This window comes from Molossus molossus, unplaced genomic scaffold (genome assembly GCF_014108415.1).
Source record: "Molossus molossus isolate mMolMol1 unplaced genomic scaffold, mMolMol1.p scaffold_m16_p_1, whole genome shotgun sequence".
NCBI classification, from domain to species: Eukaryota; Metazoa; Chordata; class Mammalia; order Chiroptera; family Molossidae; genus Molossus; species Molossus molossus.
In genome coordinates, this window is record NW_023425344.1 from 227,256,598 (window position 1) to 227,268,077 (window position 11,480).

The 11,480-nt window shown below is 41.9% G+C and overlaps 1 pseudogene; it reads right to left on the reverse strand.

Annotated features, from left to right (window-relative positions):
* Window positions 1–3,054: 3,054 nt before the first annotated feature.
* LOC118620852 lies at window positions 3,055–3,195 on the reverse strand (annotated as a pseudogene).
* Between the last annotated feature and the right edge of the window lie 8,285 nt (window positions 3,196–11,480).

Here is an 11,480-nt window from a genome sequence, read left to right on the forward strand (position 1 = left end):
TAGGCCCAAAAAACCTGTCATCTTATTTTGAATATCTTACTGAGAAATGGAAAGGTCCACACTTGGGCCAGGAGAGTTCAGTGGGGGCACAGCAGCCCTGGGAGGCTCCCTGGAGGAGATAGCAGGTGTCCTAGCTGGGACCAGAGCAAGGTCCATAGAAAAGGGACAGAGTAGGCACTGGGTGAAAACCTTGGAGAAGATGCCTTTATGTCCCATTCTGTTCCCACCTCGCTGATATTCCCCAAGCAGAATCCAACACTACAGACTCTGTTTTTGTTGGAGGCTGTTCCAGTTGCTAATTTTTTTCTACCTAGGACCCTCCCTTCATAAGCTCTATAATGCACAGACTTTTAGCTCTTTCTACAAGGGGTTGATTTGCTTACAGTATTCCCAAGAGTGGGGAGATGTGCTTCACACCTGCATCATTAGGTCACACATTGGAAGAGATGTTCCCCATAACAGGGAAGGTAAGCCCCACTCCCAACCCAGTGAGCTCAGTACCTCCAAGTCAAGCTCATGGTCAAGACCACATGGATTTCTGGTTATAAGCAGGTAGTGGGAACCGATTCTCGACTCTGGAATCGAGAGAGAACCCTGAACATCCTCACTGCTTCTTAGTCAGGTCCTTTGGTTAGAGGCAGACCCTTCCTCACCCAGCAATAGGATCTGTAGTCTGCCTCTTCTTTAGGGGGCTTTGCAAGTACATTTCCACACTGATTCATGCCAGAGAAAGAAGATGAGAAGTGTTCTTAGCACCAGTCCTCTCCAACTCCTTGCTCTCCCACCACACACAGGCCCACTTAAGCCTGGGAAAGAGAATGGGGGAGTTAATGCAGTTCTAAGGGGAAGAACCAGAGCATAAAGTGGAGGAACACAGCAACCCCAGACTGCACAGCTCAGGACTCCATTGACATCAACTTGGCATCCACAGGCTGCCTCAGGGGCATGTGAGCACTTGCTCAATCGCAGAGGAAACTGAACTGTTGGCACTTCCCCACTTTTCCCGGAGCAAGGATGTGGATGTTTGTGTGGGGGTGGGAATTATCAGCAATGGCAAGAAGACTCACCAGGTCCTTCACCTGATGTAATAATGAAGGTGAAAATAAAGGGAAGAATAAGAAAGCTTTATATCTGCCTTACATTCTACGGTTTTGAAGTATCTGCTCGGCTATTATTTCATTTGATTCTTATAAATATGTGTCATTCCCAGGTTACAGGTGAGGAAAATGTGTCCCAGAGAAGTTAAGTAACGTCCAATTTGGAAAAATAATCAGAGATCAATATCCAGTAGAAGGAATGAGAAATGAAATTGATGCACTGTCTTCCCTCTTTCCTATCCATGAAGCTATAGCCAGCCAGGTGGGGGTTGCAGCCAGACTGCTATGATACAGGACCTGCGACTCTCTCTCCCTCTCTCTCTCTCTCTCTCTCTCTCTCTCTCTCTCTCTCTCTCTGTGTGCGTGTGTGTGTGTGTGTGTGTGTGTGTGTGTGTGTGTGCTTGACCCAGGGGTGACTTTCTGAGGAAAGACTTTTCTCCCTCTGTGTATAGGAAAACACTTCCCACTGATAACTACTGATCAAGCACTTTATGTATTTAGGGAACAGAGTAGGTTCTGCAGGTACACAGAGTTAAAAGATATGGCCCTGGTCATCAGAGACAGAATTTTTTTTAGCTGTGAAATAAGGCCAAATACACACACATACAAAAGCTGACATGTCTGAGTTCTCTAACAGTATCCTGCCTTCACATGTGTTGTTCCCACATGTCCCTAAAATCTCAGCTCACGTGTTTCCTCCTTAGTCTGGGCTGGATTCCCCACCTCTAGCTTCCTGTAATATCCTGTATTCTCTACCACAGGAATTAACACACTGTCCTTTTAAATCGTACTTGTCTCTCTCTCTCTCTCTCTCACTTGACTCTGAGCTTCAGGGAGAAGGACAGGGCTGTACTGTTCATCCTTGGTACCTAGCTTATGTCTGGCATAAGTAGACACTTAATAGACATCTGTTGAATAAAGAAAAGCAACCATTCTTCTTCTACTGCCTCCAGCATATAATCTCTAAGGTCCCTGGAAGCTCTCACGTACTGTGACTTGATGCTTACCAGTTGAGGCATTGTTTACATTGGGGCTGGATAGGACTTCCCTTACTAGTGAAGGAAACCACCTCACTGCTGCCTCTCTTTCTCCCCTCAGGGACATAATGATAATCTCAGCAGAAACAACAGTGGCAACCTGTGGTTTACTTCACCTCTTTTACTAAAAAATATACTTTTAATTGATTTTTAGAGGGAGAGAGGAAGGGAGAGAGAGATAGAAATATCGATGTGAAAGAGAAACATCAATTGGCTGCCTCTTGCATGCTCCTGACTGGGGATCAAGCCCGCAACCTGGGCATGTGCCCTGCCCAGGAATCAAACTGGGTCCCCTCAGTCCATGGGAGGATGCTCAATCCACTAAGCTACACCAGCTGGGCTATTTCACCTCCTTTTTTATTAGAGTGACCACGGCTGGCAAGAATTCACTCCTAACAAGATCTCTGCCTAGTTACCTGGTTGCTGGTGAGGGGATCAAAGTTTTGCTATCCCAAAATGTGCCTATTGGGATATTGAGTTTAAACTGGTTATTGAAAAACAAATGACTCAGAAAGAAACTTTGACCCTCCCCCTTTCTGCCTAAAGCAATTCAGATTTTTTTAAAAACCTGCTTGATAAAGGGAACCTTAACATAATCACCTTAGAACATATGAATTGGCATATATGTGATGGACAGGAAGAAACATTGTTTCTGGATGTCTCAACAAGAATTTTTTTGCCATATGTTAGCTCTTTCTACTACCTGTGAATTGCCTACTTTCCCTTTAGAATCCTAGACCCCACCTCCTCCACTTCTCTTTTGTTTACAATAAAATATAAGCCTCAACTGCCCAATGTGTTTCCAATCTCACATTTTATGACATCCCTGACATAAACTTTGAACATTTTCTCCTGTTAATCTGGCTCTGTTAATTTGGTTATTCGCCTAGCTAGAAGAATTTTTATTTTTATTTTTACTTCAGGGGAGAGCATGAACGTAGTCCCCCACTACCACAAATGATGCAGTCGAGTTTCCCGCATTAGGGGAAATAACAGATGTCAGCACATCTGGAGCGCAGTGGATAAGCCTTGCCTTGGGAAAACCCCTGCAAGGTAAGTATACCAGCTAGGAGAATTTAGAAGATGGGAGAAAAGTTATTTGTTTTTTATATTCCTTGCATTGGGCAGGCGAGACTGAGAAAATTTAGTGGCTAGGCAAAACAGAACACTCGGGAAAGGAAACCATACAGAAGTATTTGCTGATTAGAAAGGCAAGGAAACTTGATGAAAACAAACATTCAAAGTACCTGCCAGGCTTTAAATAATGTCAGAGGAGAAGAGCCTGGAGGAAAAAGATAAGAAACACATTCATTTCTTCTGCCCAGACCACGTCAAATATCCTCCCACCCCACCCTACCCCCATACCTTGTGTTTTACTATTAGAAAACAATGGTGACATTTCTCAGGCAAGCTGCATTGTGTCAATCCTACGTGTTGGAAAACAGAGTCCCAAAATTAGAAAATTTGTTTGGCAGCTCCTATGGAGTGTGTCGCTGTCCGTAGTGCTGAATTCCCAGTACTACCTAGAGGCCTCTGAATCTTAGCCAGGTTCATCTGCCCCCACAGAGGACCCAGCCAATGACTGATAGGAAGAAGTTGGGCTGTGGACAAGGAAGACTTGAAAGCCTGTCTGGAAAGACAGGTTTACAATACATCATCTGAAACCCCTGGAACCAGATGTTTTTCAGAATTCAGAATTTTTCAGATTTTAGTAAAGTAATATGGTGCATCTACCATATATTACGTAAAATCCTTAGTGAGGTCCCAGACAGCACCACATAGTCAAGCAATCAATATTTCCTCAGAAAAAATGTATGACTAGTCATCCCAAGTGAGCTCAATAAAGACATTGCATAGCTTCATGACATTTCAGGGTCTTTCTTCAATGAGTTCATTTGCCTTAAACATACAAAAAAGCTTTTGGGCCCTGGCTGGTTTGGCTCAGTGGTTAGAGTGTCCACCTGAGGGTCAAAGAGTTGTGGGCTCAATTCTGGTCAAGTGCACGTATCTTGGTTGTGGTTCTGTCCCCGGCCCTGGTCCGGGTCATGCGGGAGGTAACCAATCAATGTGTCTCTCTCACATTGATGTTTCTCTCTCTCTCTCTGTCTCTGTCTCTCTCTCTCTCCCTCCCCCCACTCTATCTGAAGAGAAATTGAAAAATATCCTCAGGGGAGGATAAAAAAAAAAAGCTTTTGGTCTCAGAGTGCTTTGGATTTCAGAATTTTGATTGAGGGATCACTGTCCCACAGTGGTTCCAGCCCTTGGGTTCCAACTTGGGTCAAAGTGACCTGCAAATATTCCTATGGTTGAATGAACTTTCTATGCTTATAAATTTCCTGACTGGGGGTGCATGATAATGGCTACTACCCCTAATGATTGCCCACTACCTGCCAGTTTCTGTACTAAGTGTTTGGCATGCATTTTTCTCTCTTATTCTTACCACTATCCTGGGAAGCAGGATTGTTCCCATTTCACAGATGAGGAAACTGAGGTTCCTAAAAATTAACTAACCTATCTGAAATCATAAGCTGATAAATGGTGGAACCTGGGATATGAACCCTGATCAGATTCCAGTGCTTGAATTGCTTTACTACTCTTAACTTTGCCTTCATTTTTAAGGGAGTTGGTTTGAGTGTGAGTAAGGGGTTTAAAATTCTGCTAGTTTAGTTTGTGGTGTTTAGTGAACTATACTGTGAAATGACATATCTTTACATTACAGTATATGTTTCAAGTTTTTAAAAATGATGCAAGTGCCCTGGGCGGTTTGGCTCAGTGGTTGGAACATTGGCCTGTGGACCAGAGAGTCCCAGGTTCTGTTCCCGTTAGGGGCACGTACCAAAAAAAAAAAAAAAAAAGATGCAAGTGATATTTGTTCATAAAGTGGAGGAATGAAGAGTGAAAGGCTGCTTCCTGTTTTGTTTTGTTTTTAATTATTGTTTATGTTTTTTAGGCTCCTTCCTGTTTATGGCCTCCCCAGGCTCACTCCTGACAGATTAGTGGCTTATTGTGTATCCTTCCAGAAGTACATATGTACTTTTTAGTATGTATAGATCATATATAGTTTACTCTGGATTTTTTTTTGCGTTAATAATATATCTTGTCATACATTTGAACATACAGAATACTTCATTTTTGTTTTTATTAAACTAGTTTTTAAATAAAATGATAAATGTACTAGGCAAACAGTGGTGGAAGGAATACATTTCCAAATACTAGACTATAAGACATGAATGTATGACTGGTTGTTTTCTAAAAATATATATATTTTAAAGGATTTTTTTAGAGAGAGAGAGAAACATGAATGTGAGAGAGATACATCTATCAGCTGCCTCCTGCACCCCCCTCCGCCCACTGAGGATCAAGTCTGAAATCCAGGCATGTGCCCTGAATGGGAATTGAACCAGGACCTCTCAGTCCATGGGACAATGCTCAATCCACTGAGCCACACAGGACCAGCTGTTCGTTTTTTTAAAGAACTTAGTATAGTGGTTAAGAGCCTAGACCTAAAGCATTTTAGATTCAAATCCCACTCTGTTCCTCATAAACTCTGTAAATTAGGATAAATTAATCTCTTTAAGCCTCAGTTTCTTTATCTGTAAAGTGGACTTAATTGTGGTACCTCCCGCAGGGAGTTGTATAATGCAGTCTATGGGTTTAACAGTTTAGTACAGTGCCTGGGGCAGAACAAATTATGTAGTTCAGCAGTACTCCTACTACTTGAGTAGATGTATGGGGTACCCCCAAATTTGCTTGTAGGATAGCCCTAATTGATAGCACTGAGTTCTTTTATCCTGGAAAGTGATAATAGGTGGATGCAGGGATCTTTTGCTCTCTGCTCCCCTCCCTCCATCACAACTGACTACCATAAAAAAAAGGTTGAGAGGCCACTGCTCTTGGCAGATTGAACCTTGGACCTTGGACACAAAGCTCTCCCCTGGGAAAGAAGGCAGGGTGAATATAGTAAATTCATGAAGTAAAGCATTGAGTATGAAATTGATGGGGAACTCGAGAAGTTAAAAAAGTTTTAGCTTTAGATATACAGTTAATAGGTTTGGTTATGAATGCATGTAGCCACTGCTCCAGGGACTGAAATGTAAGACTGGACCTGCCCTGACTTCAGGAGACCTGCAGGCAATTTGACCTTGGTGCCCTTAGGAGGACTACAAATGAGCAAGATGAGCCATTGTGCTCCAGGGAAAGACCTCCCCCACCCCAAGGATGCAAATAATCACCAGACATCAGCTTTTATCTTTTATCTGATTAACTTTCTCCCCTGAATTCCAAACCTCTTACCTACTTTCTCTTGAATTCTAAACCCTTTACCTACAATTCTCTTCTCCTTATAAAAAGGGCCAGCTTGAGATAAGAGGTGTAGGACAGTCTTTTTAGGGTATATAACCTGCCCTCTTCTCAAATCACCGGCCCTCTGAATAAAGCACCCATAAAGATTCAATCCCTGCCTCTACTTATTGGTTCTGGTAGTGACAGGTGGCAGGGACGCCGACTTTTCTAGTTTCAGAATTAGAATTTCTAACCCTGAATTCTGACACCATTTTGCTGTATAACTTTAGACAGATCACTTCTCACCAAAGAATTTCTAAATCACGTACAGCTCTAGGATTCTAGATTCTGTTCTGATTTCCAGGATTCTGCTTTTGATTTCCAGGACTAAGCAGATGTGGCTGCAGTGAACTCTTATCCTTAGGAGACTGCTGGTTAATCTGGTTTGGGTGTTTGGTCCACTTGGAAAGCAAAGTTCTGCTTAAGCATTGCAGGTTCTAGAATCAGAAAAGCAGGTCCAAATTTTGACACAGTCACTGCTTAATTGGGCACAGTACTTAACCTCTCTAAACCTCATTTTTTTTCATTATGTAACATGGGTTAACAATAGTGCCTATCTTAAAAATAGTACATACCTTTTTTGATCCTTCATTCTACAAATGTTTGTTGCGTGATCACTATGAGCCAGGCACTGGATACAATTATGAGAAATGCCAGATGTGACTTACAGTCTGTGTGGAGCACAATGACTGAATAATCATACTAACTAATATAAAATTGCAACCGTGACAAGTGCGGCTAAGAATGGCAACATGGTGTTTTAAGAACCTGTAACAGAGGGATCTGATGTGATAAGAATTTTGGATAAGGTTTTCTTGGGAAGGTGATGCTTGAATTGAGCACTAAAGAAGGAGGATAGCTAACCAGATAAGAGGGGGAGACAGGATGTGCAAAAGTCCTAGGGTGGCAGATAAGGAAAAAGGCCAGTGATGCTGGAGGGAAGAGAATTAAAGGGAACCAAGGACCAAGTGAGGGTGGAGAGAGATAAGCAGGGTCTAACATTGTTTTTATTTTTAATCCTAAAATCAATGGGAGAACATTGAGGTTTTAAGCAGGGGCCACTATTATCAGATTTGCTTTTATTTATTTATTTTTAAAAAGCTTTTATTGATTTTTAGAGACAGAGGGGAAGGCGGAGGAGAGAGAGAAACACGGATGAGAAAGCAAAACATTGGTTTGTTGTCTTCTGCATGCCCCCTACTGGAGGTCAAGCCTCAACCCGGGCATGTGCCCTGTCTGGGAATTGAATTGCCAACTTTTGGTGCATGGGACGATGCCCAACCAACTGAGCCATACAGGCCAGGGCTCAGATTTGCTTTTATTTTATTTTTATTTAGTTTTAATCCTCACCCAAGATTTTTTTCTCCTATTAATTTCAGATAGAGTAGGAAAAAGGAGGAGGAGGAGAAGGGGGGGGGAGAGAGAGAGACAGAGGGAGAGAGAGAAACACTGATGTGAGAGAGACATATTAATTTGTTGCCTCCCACACTGTTCTGCAGGCCAAAGCTCCAACCGCTGAGCCAAATTTGCCAGGGCTCTAATAATTTTTTTAAAGAAAGTCAAGAGTTCTACTGGCTTCAGAAACCCCTGACACCAGGGCCAGGGACCAAACTACAACTGCAGCATTAGTCTTTGACTGGAATCAAACCCGTGACTCTTTGGTCCGCAGGCCAAAGCTCTAACAACTGAGAAAACTGGCCAGGGCTCAGATTAGCTTTCAGAAGAGACCTCTAGCTAAGAATAGATTTTGGGAAGGTGGTAAATAAGTTTAGGGATACCAGCCACTGTGGTCCAGGTGAAATAAAATGGTAGTTTATGATGGGGTGGGAATAGTGGGACTTAAAGAGAAGTGAACAGATCAGAGAGCTATGTAGGAATAAAATTGACAGAATTTGGTAATGGATTATATATATGTAGGGCAAGGTGGGGGTAGTGAGGGAGAGGAATTTGTTAGAAATGATGCCCAAATTTCTGATTTGAGCAATTGGATGGCTGATGGTGCATTCTCTAAGAGAAGGACTCCCAGAGAACCAGCAGGTGTGGGGTAAAGAATTTGAAGGACTTTGGATTTGTTGGCTGATGGTGCCCCTAAGACATTCAAGTTCAGTTGTCCAGCAAGCAGCTGGATATGTGAGTCTGAACTGGAAATACAGATTTGGGGGAAATTAACAGAGACAGCAATCGATGCTGTGTGTAAGAATGAGATGGCCCAGGGGCGGGGTTGGGGTGGGGTGGGGGGTGGGAAGAGATAAACCACAGAACTTATATGCATGTATGCATAACCAATGGACATGGACAACAAAGCCGGGGATGGGGGGCGATGGGGAGGGGGTGTCAATGGGGTAAAAAAGAAGAAACATCTGTAACAAAAAAAAAAATTAAAAATTAAAAAAAAAAGAATGAGACAGCGGCCCAGGAATCAAGAATATTGTAAAGAGGAGATGGCCTGGGTCTCAACCTTAAGAAAAGCCAACATTTATTTTTTAATTTTAATTTTTAAAATGTTTTTATTGATTTTCGAGAGAGAGGAAGGGAAAGGGAGAGAAAGAAACATCACTGAAAGGGAAACATTGATTGGCTACCTCTTGCACGCCCCCTACTGGGGATCTAGCCTGCAACTCAGGCGTGTGCTCTGATTGGGAATCAAACCAGCAACCTCTTGGTGCATGGAATGATGCTCAACCAACTGAGACACACTGGCTGGGCAAGAAAACCCAACATTTAATTGCTGGGTAAGAAAAATAAACTTGAAAAGGCGACAAGGGGGAGGGACGGGTAGATGAAACCAAGCCTAGAAATAGTGGGTTACAGAAGTGAAGGAAAGAATGATTCATGAAAAGAGTGCTCAACCATGTGCAAAGATGATGGAAGGTAAAATAAAACCTGAAAGATGTTCATTGCATCTAATAGCACAGAAATCACTGGTGACCGTAGCCAGAGCTGTAGTTACAGAGTGATGGGGTGGAAGCCAGGGTTGAGGGGAGAGTAGGAAGTGAAGAAATTATCATAGAGGATATAGAAGTGTCTCACAACTGTGAAGGGGAGGAGAGAGATTGGGCAGTAGCCTGAGATTCTTGAAAAGTGCAAGTCATATAGTGGGTATAAAATGTTTAGGACAGTCCTTCACCCAGATTGAACTGGGACTGAAGGTATTTGCCTTAGAGAAAAAGACAAGACTTCTTTGAATGACCCAGGTACCTGCCTTTAGTGCTTCTATATGACATTAGTGAAACATACATTCTAGAACTACAAATGAACTCAGCACTCTTGAAAGGGAGACCTGGAGAGCAGCTGGGAAGGGAACAGATTAAAACTACTTTATTCAGGAATCACGTGGTCCCCAGGTCAGGCAGAGCAAGCAGACTCAATAACTGTGGTTAGGGGTGGGAGTGGGGAGCTGATTTCGCCATGAAGGTCCAAACCGCCAGAGCATCTCTCCTCCTTCAGTGTAATTCAGTCATAGCTATGACGCTTTCATCAACTACTTTAACCCACTGAGTTCTCTACTCCTGTAGCACTTAGGACCTTACATAATTTATCAATTGTTTATATGAGAATCCAATAAAGCCAACAGATAAAATGATATTTATTGAAAAGAATTTATTTTATAAGTTCAATTTTTTTGTTATTTGTTATGAGTACATGAAAAAAAATTGAGCCTGTTCTAATAATTTCTTTTCTTTTCTTTTTTTTTTTTTTTTTTTGCATTTATCTTCAGATAGAGCGTGAGGGAGAGAGGGGGGAAGAGAGAGAGAGAAACATCGATGTGAGAAAGACACATCAACTGGTCACCACCCACACGACCCCAACCGGGGCCAGGGACAAACTGCAACCGAGGTACATGACCTTAGCGGCAACCCAAGCCCGGACTCTCTGTTCTGCAGGCCAAAGCTCCAACCACTGAGTCAAATTTGCCAGGGTTCTAATAATTTTTTTAAAGAAAGTCAAGAGTTCTACTGGCTTCAGAAACCTACTTGTTTCTTTATTTTGTTTGGACTGTAAAAGATACCACAAATCCTAATTTATTCAGATTAGTAGTTGCAGATAATAGTTTTACCTTGCAACACCAGGATGCTCTTTAGTTAATTAAAGATGGCAAAAGGACATTTATTCTAAGGGGCATAAAAATGAGCTAGTCGAGAAAACAAGCTAGCCTTCAGTGTGTTAATATGTGTGTGAAAACATATATATATATTTTTTTGTTGTTGTTTTGTTTTGTTTTATAAATACTGTATTAACTGCTTCATTATATTTTTTTACTTATTCCTCAAAACAACCCCATGAGGTTATTATTATTGTTCCCTTTCGTTGTTCAAGAAAATTGAGGCTCAGATAGATTAGACAGACTTCTATTTCTAAAAACATGAAGTTTTAAATACACTAAACTACCCTTCTACCAAAATTGTGGATAAAATAATTTTAATGCACCTGGCTGGTGTGGCTCAGTAATTGAGCATTGACTCATGCACTGGGAAGTCACTGGTTCGATTCCCGGCCAGGGCACATGCCCAGGTTGTGGGCCCAATCCCCAGTGGGGAGCATGCAGGAGGTGGCCAATTGATGTTCTCTCTCATCGATGTTTCTATCTTTCTCTCCCTCTCTCTTCTTCTCTCTCTAAAATCAATAAAGAAAAAACAAATTAAAAAATATTTTCAATGCATCATGATTTGACAAGAAAGTAAGGAATATACCGAGTGAAAGAAGGAATTCAAATAACTGGACAGATTCTGAAGCGGCTATCACTCTGCTGATGTCTCTCAACCTTGGTACATTTAAGCTTGAGATTATACGGACTTCCTGGGCTCAGGAGACAGGTCCTAAGTGTTCCAAGGTTTTTGCAAAGTTTGAAGAAAGGGTAAAAAACTAATTCAGTTTAGATTTCAATCATTTAAGCATGTAGAATTTCCTTTTTTTAAATTATTATTATTATTTTTATCCTCACCGAGGACATTTCTGCATTTATCTTCAGATAGAGCGGGAGGGACAGAGGAAGGATGAGAGAGAG